This window comes from Crocodylus siamensis, chromosome 3 (assembly GCF_052110815.1).
Source record: "Crocodylus siamensis isolate JL-2025a chromosome 3, ASM5211081v1, whole genome shotgun sequence".
Classification (NCBI taxonomy): domain Eukaryota; kingdom Metazoa; phylum Chordata; order Crocodylia; family Crocodylidae; genus Crocodylus; species Crocodylus siamensis.
In genome coordinates, this window is record NC_143397.1 from 216,718,997 (window position 1) to 216,733,908 (window position 14,912).

General features: G+C 45.0%; 1 protein-coding gene across 2 annotated transcripts in view; it reads right to left on the bottom strand.

Moving 5' to 3' along the window:
* Positions 1–14,912, bottom strand: part of TRIQK (triple QxxK/R motif containing) — a 96,891-nt gene that overhangs the window by 65,576 nt on the left and 16,403 nt on the right. The window lies entirely within an intron of this gene.

Consider the following 14,912-nt stretch of genomic DNA (forward strand, 5'->3'; position numbering starts at 1 on the left):
GCGGGGATTTGCAAGCAAACAGCCCCTGCACTGTAGCACCTTTGTGCCCCAACCAGTCCTGGTCAGTATATATATGTACACTGCAGCCCACTATATAACTCCACCATGGGATAGTACTTGTGTCATAGAATCATAGAAAATTAAGGCTGGAAAGGACCTCAGTAAGTCATTAAGTCCAACACCCTGCTCAAAGCAGGGTGTTAGTTCAGACTGTTAGTCCAGACCTAGTTAAGGATTACCTGGAGCGCTTAGATGTATCTAAGCAGGTGCTGAGGGAATTGGCTGGTGTTATTGCGAAGCATTGGCACAGGTGCTGAGGGAATTGGCTGGTGTTATTGCGAAGCATTGGCACAGCTGTTTGAGGACTCCTAGTGCTCGGGCCAAGTCCCTGAGGACTGGAAAAGGGCCGATGTGCCTGAGGACTGGAAAAGGGCCATGTGCCTATTTTCAAGAAGGGGAGGAAGGAAGAGCCTGGCAACTACAGGCCAGTCAGCCTCACTTCTATCCTGGGGAAGGTCTTTGAAAAAATGATCAAGGGCCACATTTGTGAGAGCCCTGCAGGGGAAGTGATGTTGAGCGGTAACCAGTTTGTGCCAGGCTGATCCTGCCTGGCTAACCTGGTCTCTTTCTATGATGAGGTAACAAAAAGCTTAGATGGGAAGGAGGAAGTTGATGTTATCTTCTTGGACTTCCAGAAGGCCTTCGACACAGTGTCCCACCCAATTCTGGTGGGCAAGCTGAGGGACTGCGGCATTAACAAAAGCACAGTCACATGGGTGGCAAAATGGCTCCAGGGGTGCACCCAGAGGGTGGTGGTGGATGGGTCAATGTCAACCTGGGAGGGTGTGGGCAGCAGAGTCCCCGAGGGCTCGGTCCTTGGGCTGGTGCTGTTCAATATCTTCATTAGCAACCTGGACGACGGTGTGGAGAGCACCCTGTTCAAGTTTCCTGATGATACCAAGTAGTGGGGTAAAGTGAATACACCGGCAGGCAGGGACTGCATCCAGGCAGACCTGGATAGGTTAGAGAAGTGGGCGGATTTGAACAGGATGCGGTTCAACAAGGACAAGTGCAGAGTGCTGCACCTGGGGAGAGGGAACCAGCATTATGGTTATAGATTAGGGGCTGACCCTTTCAGCAGCACAGAGGCAGAGAGGGATCTTGGAGTCATGACTGACTCCAGGATGAATATGAGTCGCCAATGCGACAAAGCAATAGGCAGAGCCAACCGCACCCTGTCATGCATCAACAGGGGTGTCGCCGCTGGGACGCAACTAGCTGTTCTCGGGCCAGTCTTCCCAGGGTGATTGGTGTTGTACCTTGCTGGTGTTCCCGCATTTGCCCAAGTGGATGTTCTCTGCTCGACTCCTTGACCCCGTTCCCGCCTGCCACAACTTGATGGTATCGTGTGTGCCCGTGGCCCAGGGTTCTCCCACCGGTCACTCTCGGGGCTCCACCACCCCTACACCCCGGCCTCACGCCTCCTTACAGTGTTGCCAAGCTGTTTGTTGTCTCACTCTTCGGACTATTACTCGAATGGAATGCCAGCTTCCCCGCCTTTAACCGAAGCTATGCCTACTACGGGGCTAATGCCCTCCGGTCTCCCCTAAAACCCAGGGAAAAGACAAACTTAACATAAAACACCAAAAAAAAAACCTCAACACAAACTGGGGTGTACCGTCCTTTTAATTGTCCCCCCCATGCCATACTGTAGCCCCAACTGCTTCGTGCTTAGGCACTCAGTCTTTGCCTATTCCCTGGCACCGCACAGTCCAGCGGTGGCATACCCTCTGGAGGCACCTCTCTCTGGGCTTCCCTGTAGTCTCTCCTCCTCGGGCTGACTTCACCTGGGATATCCTTTGTGGTATCACAGGGGCGATCCCAGATCTTCCTGACAGACGCGCCGGCAACATTGCTCAAGCGGCATCCCTGCCTCTTCTCACACCCGTCCTGGGTGTTTCTTCCCTCGTGCCCTGATCCAAATCATTTTTCTAGAGAGCAAGGAGGAAGACGAGGTGGCTTCCCCCCACCTATATCTAGTAGCCCAGAGATGAATAGTCTTTGGGTGCACCTGCCTGTCTGAGGGGCAAGGACATCGGGTGCAGCGTCTCCTCCTTCTCTCTCGCTCCCACGGCGTGCCGCCATTTTTGTTTGTGCCGGCCGGCACTCTGCACTTGTGTCATCGGCTGGCTGCAGCTGAATAAACAAGCGGCTGATGAGCCGCGCAGGTTTCGCCTCCCGTCCTCCATTCCCCGGCTCAGGAGTTGCCGGTAAGTACCTTTGCATCCCAGGACAAGGGACACTAACAGGTCCAGAGAGGTCTTGCTCCCTCTCTATCCAGTGCTGGTCAGGCCACAGCTGGAGAACTGTGTCCAGTCCTGGGCGCTGCACTTCAAGAGGGACATGGAGAACCTGGAGAGGGTCTGGAGGAGGGCCACTCGTGTGGTTGGGGACCTCCGTGGCTAGCCCTGTGAGGAGAGGCTGAGGGACCTGAATCTCTTCAGTCTCCGCAAGAGGAGACTGAGGGGGGATCTTGTGGCTGCCTACAACCTTATCAGGGGCCACCAGCAGGGACTCGAGGACAGTCTGTTCACCAGGGCCCCCCTTGGAGTCACCAGGAACAATGGCCACAAGCTGAGGGAGGATAGGTTTAGGTTAGATATTAGGAAGAACTACTTCACTGTAAGGGTGGCCAGAGCCTGGAATGGGCTTCCCAGAGAGGTGGTGCTCTCACCTTCCCTGGAAGTCTTCAAGAGGAGACTGGATAGGCACCTGGCTGGGGTCTTATGACCCCTGACACCCCCAGTGCTTCTTCCTGCCCATGGCAGGGGGTAGGACTGGACGATCTGTCTAGGTCCCTTCGACTCATTGATTCTATGATTCTATGATTCTAAGCAGGACCATCCCCAACTAAATCTATCTAACTTAAACCTCTCTTGCTGCAACTTGAGAACACTGCCACATCTGTCACCACTGAAACTTTCTAGCTCCATCCTCTTTGAAACCCCCCTTCAGGTAGTTAAAAGCAATTATCAAATCCCTCCTTGGTCTTCTCTTCTGCAAATTAAATACACCCAGTTACCTCAGCCTCTCCTCAGAAGTCATGTGTCCCCATCCCCTACCCATCTTCACTGCCCTCCACTGGACTCTTTCCAACTTTTCCGTATCTTTTTTTTGGGTGGGGGAGGGGCAAAAGTGGATACAGTAGTCCAGATGTGACCTCACCAGTGCAGAAGAGAGGGGAATTCCTGGATTCCATGTTAACTTGCCTGGCTCTGAAAAGTTGTGGGGTTTCAGGAACAGGAATTGACTGCATCTTATTGCAGCCATCCCACTGCTGCAGGACCTCAGGGCTGGTAATGAGATGAATGAACACCACACAGGTGGCCTTGCATCCTAGGAGGATTCTTAAAATCCATGTGCATGTTTGGGAATCATCAGGGTTGTGGTTCTGACTTTCTTGTCTTCCAATGTGCAGACAGCTACACAAATCCAGAGAAAACTGCTGAACCATGTGCCACTCAGCCCACTACTCTCCAGGCTGCCCCTCCCTCCTCTAGCTGAGGTAGCCCACAGCACCGGGGGCTCAAGGGAACCCAGAGAGATCATACAGCACAGAACATGGGCTGGGGCCCTGAGGCCCCCAGATGCTCAGAAGTTGGGCATCTCTGTTTTAAGGCATGAAGCATGGGGTGCAAAATGAACTACAGTGTTTACAAATCAGTGACTAGGTGTTCACGATAAATTAAATGTAAAAGTATTCAGGAAAAACAGAACTGTACAAGTGAATGTTGCTGAACTCTTAGTTTAGATTAAAATAAATATCAGTGCAGCTTTTTAATCATTTTGCTTGTTTAAGTCCGTGAATGGCTACATTAGATATCCATGGCTTATACTGAACTGAATTATATTAAGGAAAAAAAGAATCTATTTGCTGTGTTTTGGTTTTTTTCCCCGTCTCACACTACTATGGTTTATAAAATCCTAGCCCAAGTAGGAGGAAAGGTAACTGATTGCCACTAATGTTCATACCATGGCAATTATACATGAAAATAATGTTACAACTTTCCAAATGGAAAATATACACTTTATGTAGCAAAACTAGTTCTTGGCCTACTTTCTTCTATTGTAAAAAGCAAGTTTTAATTTTTTTGCTATTTCAATCGTCTAATTGTGTTTTGTAACAAAATATCAGCTGTGAAAAATGCTTGCAGTTTTAGTACTGGCAATAAAACACAACCAGAGTATGCAGACAAAATTATTTCCCTTTAGTTAAAACCACATTTTGGCCTACTTAATATGAGCTACCAAGACACTCCTGTTCATCTGCATGGCTCAAACTGTCACTGACTCAGGCATCTAGAACCTCTAAAATAATGCGACTTTTCTTTGTTCTTCAAAGCTATGCAGTAATCATCATTCATTTCTACCGCTTTGATGGTTAGATAGCAAACTCCCAAGAAACCCATGGAGACATTAGCACATACAGCCGCAATGTCTAATAAGACAGCTATTTGCATAAAAGATCAGCCACAATTTAAAATGTGTTGTGATAGATGTGGAAAGGGAATAACAGATCTATATTAGCATGTACAAAACCAAGATTGTTTTCACAATTTAATTCCTAAGGGACTGTGGCTCATCACCTTCCCTTGTAAAGAATTCTTCATTCCCTGAGGAAGTAACTTGCTATGAGCCAGAGTTAAACTAAAATATGGATTAATAAGAGATAATATTTATTATTTATGAATCTTGCTGTAGGAATGGTTTCAAATGTTACCATCAGATTTCTACAAAGAAGCTTGAAGCCTTTATGACTCAAAACACTTTAAAAAGAAAATATTCTCATTTCCATTTAAAACTGAAATGGTCATCCTAAAATAATTCACATAGTTTAACCTTATTGAACAAAGTAGGAATCAGTTCCATCTCCCACTTATGTCAGCTGATATAGCATTGAACCCTTTTTCTGTGTTTCTTCATTTAACCTGAATTCTGCATAACATATTGTGTATACTCTGAAAACTTTACAGGTCCCTGGAATTTGAACGTGTAACACTACTATTGTTCTTTTATGCCCTGTTGAAAAAATGACCCTAACATTTAAGAATTATTTTCAGACCATTTGAAATCAATGGTCAACTCTCAAGTTTCTAAAAAAAATGCTTCAAAAGTAAATCATGGGAGAGAATGGGTTTTTTTGTTTGTTTGTTAGCTTACATCTGGTTTTTCAAAGGAAAAAGCTTCTTAATTGTTTTTTTCAATTTCTTTTCGTTTTTTTCTGATCTTTCTCTTACCACAGTCATGTTGTATGAGGGCTTGCACCATAAAAAGATACATTCTCTCTTTTTTGCTTCTGTTTTATCCATCAGTAATAACAACACATAAAGTAAGTTGTCATATCACTATTGTCAATAAGATATTTTTTATTTTGAAATAGAAAACACTGAACTCAAGATCTGACCATGAGATGATTTAACTCATGACTTGCTACTCTTGAAACATACATTCTTTTTATCATTCATGGGAATTTTAAAATATTATTTTGGCCATCTAGAAGATCACACAGTTTCTTCCATGAATGCAACAAAAACATACTGCAAATGACTAAAAAAAATTAATAAAAAAGAAGCATACGGACTATAAAGCATACAGAACTGTGCTTGTACATTTATGGTGCTATGTAAATGATTAATATCAATAATAAAGTCACTATACTGCAAGATACAAGCATACAAAATTTCATGAAAATGAGATTTGAAATTGTATGTTTTGATTCAATGATAAAAGTTGCTTAAATATTAAAACAGTATTTTTGAATTATAAAGATAACTAAATATTTAAATGCAGTCAATTCTTTCATAGAAAAGAAATTAATGATTTGTGACCAAAATAATTCCTGCAGCTAGTCAATATAACAAAGTAAATATTAAGACACTTTTATCTACCTTGTAACTTCAAAATTTAGACATGCATCTCTACATGTATACACCTATACTGGGAAACCAAATTCTTGTACCATTAGCTGTATGAAGTAATAAGAAAGAATTCAATGACAACAGCAAGGCTAATAATACTCATATCCAGCTCTTTTCAAATAATAAGTCCTTTTCACTTGAGGGCAGTGATTCTCAACCAGGAGGTTATGAGATACTTTTAAGAGTGCCACAGGATACTGCACAATATTAGCACTGCTAGGTGTGTGCAAGCACCTATATGTGATTCATAAGATAAACCCAGAGATATCAAATAGGAATTCTGACCTGCTGTGATCTTTGTGAGTTCTATGCAACAGAAGTATTTCTCTATTATTTTTTGGTAGTCAAAACGTGAGCGAAAGTTCTGAGCTCGCATTTTACAAGAGGTGCCTAAGTCTGATGAGAGGTACTGTAAGTCTCCCCCAAGACTGAGAACCACTGCTTTAGGCAAAGCAGAGATTCCATTAATTGTCAGAAGTATTGTGCCAATGACACACACTACAGAAGCTCTGATTGTATTTATTAGATATGACACCCGTTACATAGTATTCCATTCAATATATTCTCTCAAGTGACTTCAAAATTCAGCACACTTCAAATATCATGAAACAATCTCAGTAACCAAGATTGCAACTCTTCAATAAGTACCATTTATTCATTTTCATAAGGTGCTAAATCTGTTTGGGCAATGATTACTTCATAGAGAAAAATGCGAAGAATTTTAACAGGATTTAAGTAAAAATGTTCAAAATGATGTAAATTTGCTGGAAAAAAAAAGACAACAATGACACATACAAAACCAAACAGGTCTTTCCCATTCCCTACAACATCAAGTGTAGCTTGTCATAAACCTGTGTGAAAGAAGAAGCAGGTTCAAAATATAATTGTACGAATTTGTATAAACTTTTCTTCAACACCGGATATTTGTGTTTGAAGAAAAGATTTCTAAAATGAAGTTATGAAAAAAAATTAAATATTGGGACCCTTAATTACTGTAGAGCCCTATGGGCCAGCTGAGTAGCACAGGACTTATCTGTAGACCAGATCTAACACGGGGTCAGTGCTCAGAGTGCAATCCAGCTCTCCAACCTGGCCTCCGAGCAACCCTACACATCAGCCCAGCCCCACATGCCAGTTCTGGTCTCCCACATGCCAGCCAAACTCTGCATGCTAGATCTGGCCACAGACCGCTAACAGACACCAGAACATACGCTGTGTCATCCAACCTATATAGTTCCCAAAAGTTCCAGAAATTTGGTGGGAGGGCAGCAGTGGCAGCGTTAATTGCTACAGCTCTGGAAGTTGCATTAATTAATGCTGCCACCAGTCCCCGGCCACCAAACTGTCGAATCCCTGGGGAGCCCTAGGGGCCAGATGACAACCCTATGGGCTAGAGGTTGGGCACCACTGCTTAACTGAAAATTGTTTTCTAATTCGGGGTCTTTATGCAACACAGAAAAATTGCTATTCATTATTATTATGATTTATTATCTATTTTAACAGCATCTACAAGCACCAACCCAGATCAAGGATTTGTGAAATTTACATATTTTTTTATATAAAGATAGGATGAATCAGATTTAGATAAAAGCATCAAAAAGGCCTGCTGAAGCGCCCAATCTATATAAATGCTGTGGAACCAGGTTGAACTAACATGCTGCTTCTTCCAGTAAAGCATGTTTTGTTTTGTTTTAATGTCTGTAAGCAGCCTACATGTCTAAACGGTATCATATAGGTGAGTTAGGCTTTGTGAAAAGTTCCTTTCACATATCAATTCATGTAATAAATCTAGTATCTAAAACGTATGCTGTTTACATGGTATTTGCATATGAACAGTAATATTTTATTCCATGTATAAAGGGGAAAAGTCTGCGTAGATTTATGTATTAAAATTCCACAGAAGCCACACAACATAAGCAACCTACAAACACACTTCTTTTTCCTTTTTATTCTTTACACCTCTCTTTTTTTATACATATGGCTTAGAATTTTACCTTATTTGAATAAGGTTTTACTGCTCAGCATCATCAGGGCTTAGACAGATACTACTTTTGTTTTGCTTTATCCACTGTTTTAATGTGACGTAAAGCCTATGAACACACAGTCAGGCTTTTTGTCCTACTAAAATAATGGCCAATCTGGCCCAAAAATGGTGGACAAAATCTAGATAAAAAAAGTTGCTGTTTAAAACAGCAAGGCATTTAATGTATGGGTATTCCTGACCACCAATAGCCCATGGTCCCCTGCTCCCCCTCCCCCTCCCTTCCAAGGTGGAAGGAGAGTGGAAGGAGATAGGCCTGCCTAGCAGAAAGTGGTCTGGGCTCCCAGTGTACAGCACTGTCGCAGGGGCACTGAAGTGCCTGCTCCTATAGAAGGACAGGTGTTGGTTGCTGGAGCAACCACAGGGGTCAGCTGACCAGGAGGGGGCAGGGCCTGGAGTATATAAACAGCCCAGGCTGAAGCCTACTGGGCAGTTCCCCTCTGGCAGCCGAGGAAGAAGGAGCTCTGTGGGAGCGAGCAGAGTAGGGAGGCCTGATGGCATGAGCAGCTTCGGGTTAAGGATACCAGGTGGAGGAAGCCCTGTTAGGGAGTTGAATGAGAGTTAGTTAGCCAGGTTGCTTAGAGTTTATATTGTAGCCCAGGGGCTTGAATTTTCTGTTTGTAGTTTTATACTACCGGAGGACCGGGTGAGAATATAAGGGGTTGGAGGAGGCCTCACAGGAGCGCCCCAGCAGCGTGGGGGTTCCTGGTGCCAGAGAGGGCACAGCAGTCAGGTGCCAGAGAAGGCACAACAGTTTGGATTAAGGGCCAGGTAAGGCTGAGGCCGCCTGAGCAGGATGAGGATTATAGACCTAAGAAGGGGTCTGGGGGCCAGGTACGGCCAAGGCCACCTGAGCCCCAATTGTGAGGAGCCTCGGGGGGGGGGCGCACAGGCAAGAAGCCCAGAGAGGGCACAACATTTAGGGGCCATTGACCCCAGCCCGGAGGCGCTGGCTGCGTGACAAGCCCGGGGGCGCCAGCGAGTGGGTGCTTGCTGCGTGACAAGCCCAGGGGGGCGCCAGTGAGGGCGTGGAAAGGAAAACCGATCAGATAACGTCCGGGACATCTGCGAGGCTTGGGGCGTGATACAGGGGAGGTTGGAGCCACGCATAGCACATAAGGCTGGGGTGCACCAAGTCAGTCCATATAGAACACAGCCCAGGATAAACAAGCACACCGTGTCCAAGGGGACAAAAGGCAGCCTCCATTATAAAATTATATAACATCAAAGACATGGCAGGCAAGACTAGGGTGCTGGATCACCTACTTGGCACGGCAGGGAGCGTTAAAAAGATCACGGCCACTCTTAGGGCCCCGCACCGTGACAAGCACCTTGTCCAGTCACACCAGTCAACCGATTGGCAGAAGCAAACAAAGGGTGGAAAGGGTGCCCTACGGCCAGACCCTTTCCAGTCTTGCCAATCAGATTAATTGGGATCAGCTATGAGAGCTGCTCACCACCCTACAGAAGCCCTAGTTTGCTTGTAGGGGGGCCAGGAAAGGGAGCAGAGACCTGGATAGGGGGAATGGGGAGACAGGGTAACCGCAGCCCCCTATGGCCTTCTTGGCAAATTTGCTGCACTCCAGCCACGGACCTCCGTGCATGTGCCTACCCATAGTGCTCTATTTTTTGTAATGATACAAACTTTGTATGATACAAAATTAACAAAAATGGACAGCTTGAAACCCTCTGGCTCAAGTTTGTGGGGGGGGGGGGGGGGGGAGGCACAGCAAGAGAGACCTAAATGTAGTTATATACTACAGACCACCACATCGGGGGAGGAACTTGATCTTGAGTTCACCTGAGAATTGACTGAAGTTGTATGTGCACATGACATGGTCATCATGGGTGATTTTAATTATCTAGACATCTCTTAGGAGGAACACTGGGCCAAGTTGGAAAGGTCATGATCCTTCCTGACCTGTGTTGAGGAGCCCTTCCTGATTCAGGAGATGCATGGGCCAAACAGAGGTGACACTCTGCTAGACTTGGTCCTGGCCAAAGGAGACAACCTGGTGACCGACTTAAATACAGAGGGAAGTCTGGGTGACAGCGACCATTAAACCATAATGTTCACTGTCCAACATAAGGAAGACAAGTCGGATAGCCAAATTGAAGTCTTGGTCTTCAAAAATGCAAATTTCAACAAGCTTAGGTCACTAGTAGGGCAACTGCTGTGGGACCAGGAACCGAAGGCAAAAGGTATGCACAAAGAGTGGTTGTTCCCTAAGGATACAATCCTTGAAGCACAAAGGAAGTCCATTCCCATGCAGAGAAAAGGTAACAGAAGGGCTGGGAAGTCCTCTTGGCTAAACAGGGAAACCGTGGTCCTCTTAAGAAAGAAGAAAGAGGCTTATAAACAATGAAAGCTTGGAACAGGCCCCAAGGAGGACTATTCCACGACGGCGCACATTTGCAGGGAACAGATAAGCCAGGCTAAAGCAGTGACCGAACTTAGATTAGCAATGGCAATCAAGGACAACAAAAAGTCCTTCTTTTGGTACATAGGGAACAGGAGGAAAACAATTGGGAGGATAGGGCCAACTGTTCACCAGGGCATCTGAGGGGAAAACCAGGCGTAATAGCCACAAACTCCTGGAAGATCGATTCAGGCTCAACATTAGTAAAAACTTCTTCACAGTCATGGTGTCCAGACTGTGAAATAAGCTCCCTCCAGAGGTGGTACAATCACCTACCCTGGAAATCTTCAAGAGGAGACGAGATAGTCACCTTGCTGGGGTCACCTGACCCCCAGTTCTACTTCCTGCTTGGTGCAGGGGGCTGGACCCAATGATTTTCCAAGGTCCCTTCTGGCCTTACAATCTATGAATGTCTGCTTAAACCCTTAGACATATGCCACAGATTTTCTACTAAGTCCTAGATCCAGAAAAACATGTACTTAATGTAAGTACCAGTCATTGCCCTTGTACTTAAAATTAAACACACAGGGTACATACAGATGTTCAGGGAGGTTAGAGGGAGGTTAGATCATGTTAAAAATGGCCAACCAATTTAACTTAGTTCACCCATATGCAGACCTGAGATCGACCTAATGAGGTCTATCTAAGTGAGAAATATACAGAAGTTTCAGGAAGATCAGATTGGTCAAAAAACAGCCAACCAAATCTAAATTAACTGTACCTTGAAAGTGAACTGACTTAAATAATTACAGCAGGACCAAACTAACTGAACTTCCATACATATTCCCAGCATAGCCGAAGGACTGGGAAAGCCAGCCACTGACCTCAGCCCTGGGGCTGCACTCCTCCTACACCACCCCCCACCCAGCACCAGACTATTTTTAGCCCTCCCGCCTCCTTCCCAACTCCCAGATGGAGAACCTCCCCACACAGCCCAGCCAGTCTCCCCAGAGCCCACTAGACCTCTTGATCCTGCAACTTGCTCCTGGTGCCAATTTTGCCAGTGTTTACTGGTGCCAAGAGCCAATGAAATAAGGGGTGGTGGGTGAAGGGGTGGGTGGGATCAGGGCAATATATTCAACTCAGGGCAGGGGGTCCAAGAGATTGAAGAACTTCGATCCTATCAACCCCGCTGTCCGCTGCAGATCCCATTAGCATCCCCAATCCTGCCAAACCTTCCTGGACACACCCCTTGTGGACCCTGTCACAGAGAGAAACAGAAGGAAGGACCCCGGGGTCAGGAACCCTTGGAGGGAAGTGAAAGTAAAAGAAAAGAAAAAGGGAAATATTTACCTACAGCAGGACCCGCGGCAAAGCCAGAGACTGAGGAGGGACCCGCGTGGCTCATCAGCTGCGCCTTTATACAGTTGCAGCTGGCCAATGACATCAGCCACAACCACCAGCTGGCAGAAATAAAACAGGCCACCGGCAAGGTAGAAGGGGGCAGACTGACACCAGCGGGAGCACTGGCAAGACAAAAAGCCCCTGCAGGGACAAAAAGCTCGAAGCTGCTTCTCCCAGCGGGGCAGGGCGTGGCAGAGCATGCTGCGGGACAGATGCGGCTGGCTGCGGCAAAAGAAGCCGAGAGCCAGAGGCGGCGCCCCAAGACCGGGAACCCGGATGAAAGCGCAGAGGGGAGCAGGAGGATCCCAACGCCAGTGGCCACAGCAAGGGAGCTGGAGAGGCCACTGCATTTCAAGACACCAGAACGGGTGGGACCGTTGAGGGCACCGGGAGAGCCAAAGAGGCATACCACATGGGAGAGGGGAGGCAAGAGCAGCGTGAGGAGCTGCGAAACACGGCCCTCGATGGCACAGATACAACCCAGCAGCTGACGTGGGGGCAATCATCTGCCAGTGGACCACAGCGGGTCCAACGAAACCAAAGCCTGGGTGACAAGTGAGAAGAAGGGGGAAGCAGCCCGCAGGCCACCACAGCCACATGTAGGGCCAAACATAGACCCCTAGTATCTGGGGTAGGTATTGGTGACTAGGCCGGGGGGGAAGCCGGGGAAAAGAGGCATCTGGGCCCCTCAGAGTGTACCAGCGATTTTTCATTTGTATTTTATGTTTCCCACAGTTGGAGGGGTTGAAGAGATAAGGCTCGTGGAGCCTGATCGTTGTTGGAGCCTCAAAGTGGTTGGTGGCCTCAGGTAAAAGAAGACGGCTTTGGGGCACAGGTAGGATATTACGGGCTGTTTTCACATAGGCCAAGAACGTACTCAGAGGCTCAATAGTCGGGGATCTGGCCAGAAGGACATCTGTGACTCGTCACGGCTGGGTGTAAGGGCAAGGTAGAGGGGAGGTAGAGCCTCGCAGAAGACTGCCAGACAGATGTGCCACAGTCAAGAGACTCCCAGTGGTCAGACCCTCCACTGAAGTAAGATTCAAAGTCGTGGCAGGCAAGATTGGGGAAGACTACACCGGAGGTAAAACCCTACTCGACAGAAAGACCTCGGACGGACAGGCAAACACCACCAAACATCCAGGCCAGAGCAGCATGTGACCAGATGTTCGAGGCCAGATGGGCACACACCCCAATAACCCCCCAATCCCCTCAAGATCCTTCACAAACCCCATCCCATCCATCTCTCCCCCAACCCCAACTTACCATAGATCAGTGATAATTTTTAACCCAACCTAACCTTCCAAACTTCAAGTTGTAATATCTGTACAAAGTCATATTTAAGTATTTCACTGGATCAAGGGCTAAGTTTGGTCTGAGAGAGAAAATAACAAAAGTGTTCTCTCTCTTACTGGGTTCTCAGCTGTCTTGTCCCATATATAATGCCTGCATTTTTAGATTACAGGATTTTTGTTCAGTGAAATAATTTACTGTAAATATTACATGCCTGCATTGAAAAAAATGAGATATCTCTATTCTCCATTGCTAGAAAAAGTGACAAAATACTGCCAAAAGTTTAGTGCCTCCCATTAATGACCAGACAGCTTGGTCAATATAAAAAGTACAAACAAAACTTTATCAACACCTGGGTTAGAGAGGCAATTAACTATCTGCATAATGATGAAAAGCATCACTCAGAGCTGAAATAAAGAACGAATGCCTACAAATGGAGGGAAGCAGCCATCATGTAAGTAAGCAGCTATTTTCAAGATCTTTATTTTAAATTTTCCTTAACTTCTATAATTCTCCATTAAAATCTATGAAATATGGTTTTCTTCCTTATACAACACAAAAACCATGTGGTTGATCTTTATGTCCCCTACAGGAAAATTATGATAAATGATGCTATATGTAATATTTAACTCTAGTAATTTTTAGAAGGCAACATATTTCCTGTACTTTATTTGATGCACATGAGCAGAATTAACAGCAAATATAAAAGGTGTACCATGCCAATTTGAGACTAGATAAGAGAAAAACCACTGTCGTTCTTGCACAACGTGAAAATAAAGCATGCACTTTTCACCATGCAAGTTAAAAGCTTATTGAGTCAGGAGGAATGACTAGAATCAATTATTGTTCTGTCTCACTGACTGAAGAGATCAACAACAGTCTACAGTATAGCTGAATATAGGCACTTTCATTCCCCCTCTGATCCTTAACATGCTCAGCTTCAGCATTCATTTTCTTTGATGAATGAGAAAATAATTTAAATGTGAATAACGGTGCTATAAGTCATAGACCTCAAATTTCAAAATCAGGCAATCTATCTAAGTACTTTATCATGTTACAGTTCATGAATTAAATAGAACACCACACGTTTCAATGCTATCTCATTTTATAGCATCAACAACTTTACTTTGTTCCTAAGAAGCACAAGTTTCACTTCGACCGTTAACCCTTCCCTCTTCATAGCTTACAAAGGTGACACATACCGATTTTCTCCTACTTTCCCCCATAATGTGACTATTATAGGCCAAAACTAGAGTTTTGTGTATGCCTTAACTATATTTTTATCATGTCCAGATTTAAGTTCTAAAAGATCACAATTCCATCCAGGATTCAGAATGAATGAGGTTTTTTTCCCTGTCTCTGAAGCAACTAACTCCATAAGTAATAAACAAACTGATTTATGAATGAAAAATTGGAGTTTTATATAGCTTTATTTTACCCTATGATGAATTAGGCACTGAGAAAAGTGAATCAACTTAAAAAATATTAGTTAAAGGATAAAAGTAGCTCTCAATGAATACAGTTTTGGTAATTTTTGTTAGTCCTTCCTAATAGATGAAAAACTGCAACAGGTACGCATATCTCAATCTTGAGAAATAAAGTTGCAAATTTCCTGGATTAAGTTCCTAGATGAAATAACAGGGGCTAGGGCCAGAAATTACACATAAACCTATATAAGTGATTGGAAATCGGTTCAAATCTAAAACACAACAGAAGTTCAGGGCACATAAACCACTTTCCAAATGGCCAGAACTAGTTTAATATAAACATGGATGAATGTAGTATCAGATTTACCTAATTTAGGATAAATCAGTTTATTGAACTTCTGTTCCAGTT